Source organism: Penaeus monodon, chromosome 24 (genome assembly GCF_015228065.2).
Source record: "Penaeus monodon isolate SGIC_2016 chromosome 24, NSTDA_Pmon_1, whole genome shotgun sequence".
NCBI classification, from domain to species: Eukaryota; Metazoa; Arthropoda; class Malacostraca; order Decapoda; family Penaeidae; genus Penaeus; species Penaeus monodon.
The window spans coordinates 14,016,616-14,017,697 of NC_051409.1; the positions used below are offsets into that span (position 1 = coordinate 14,016,616).

A 1,082-nucleotide genomic window follows, 5' to 3' on the forward strand; every position below is an offset into this window, starting at 1 on the left:
TACATTGCTGTTTCTTCTATGGCTGCATTTGTCCAAATGCCTCCCAAAGGTGCTGTATGTAAAGCAACAGAAACATTTTTAATCCAGTCATGATGGGAGCCTCCAGTGCCATACCAAATGAGTATGTGTGCAGGGGGTTTACTGTGGGGCTTTTTCTCCTTAACAAATGCAGCCAGGGTTAAACAAGTGCACAAATGGTTGCTATACACAACAAAGAGCAGGCTTGTCTGTGCATGATTTGATATGATGTTAAAGGAAATCATCCTAACCTCCATATCTTTAAATGAAAACCCAATTGTCATCCACTAAAACTACTCCTCGTTATCATATCCATCTTGTACATTACCTCAACATCTACAGAACATACTTTAAGGGTTAAATCACACCAGATCCAAGGTAATTCATACCAAATGGCCAAAGGGACCAGTGCTACTGAAGGACTGTCTGAAACATCAACTAGCCAAGTAGTTTCTTTGCACTTGTTGCTTTGAGTTATGATCTACCGGTACTAGAGCTGACATCAACCTTATAATGGGGAGGCATTAAAGTATTTGTAGTTCTAACCACTATCAGTACTGGCCCATTAGTTAACATATACCAAATAAATTCGCAATTAACTGACGGAATGTTTAGTAACATGTAATCAAACTCTATGAGGTAAAGAGAAGAAACACACCAATTACTTGCACAACATTGCCACAATGTTCTAAAATGTCTCGAACATTACATACTATAATAATCTAAAACGAACGATAACTTACTAATTGTATCCAAATACTGTCGCTCTTGTTATATAGCCTTGTTTAATTCATGGCGCAATAAACATTAAACCATATAGAATAACGCACGTGTGCCCTGAGAACCACGTTAATGTTTTGCTAGGGTTACGGACCTATAAGTTTTTTTCCCAGGTGGAACTCATGTGATGGTATTTTGGTACATTATTATAGATAATGGACTAAATACTTATTTTTCTTATATTAATGGAGGAATTCATGGCCATCTTGTATTCCTTAAGTTTATGTAACAACGAGCGTATTGAATAATCACAAAATAGGCGTATGGTTTTAACGATCTAGCTT

At 36.9% G+C, this 1,082-nt stretch overlaps 1 protein-coding gene across 1 annotated transcript in view; it reads right to left on the reverse strand.

The window, feature by feature from the left end:
• LOC119588605 (HEAT repeat-containing protein 1-like) overlaps nucleotides 1-888 on the reverse strand; it is a gene marked incomplete in the record, with an annotated part of 28,625 nt that extends 27,737 nt beyond the window's left edge. The window contains 1 exon segment of the mRNA XM_037937247.1: nucleotides 762-888.
• Nucleotides 889-1,082: the final 194 nt, after the last annotated feature.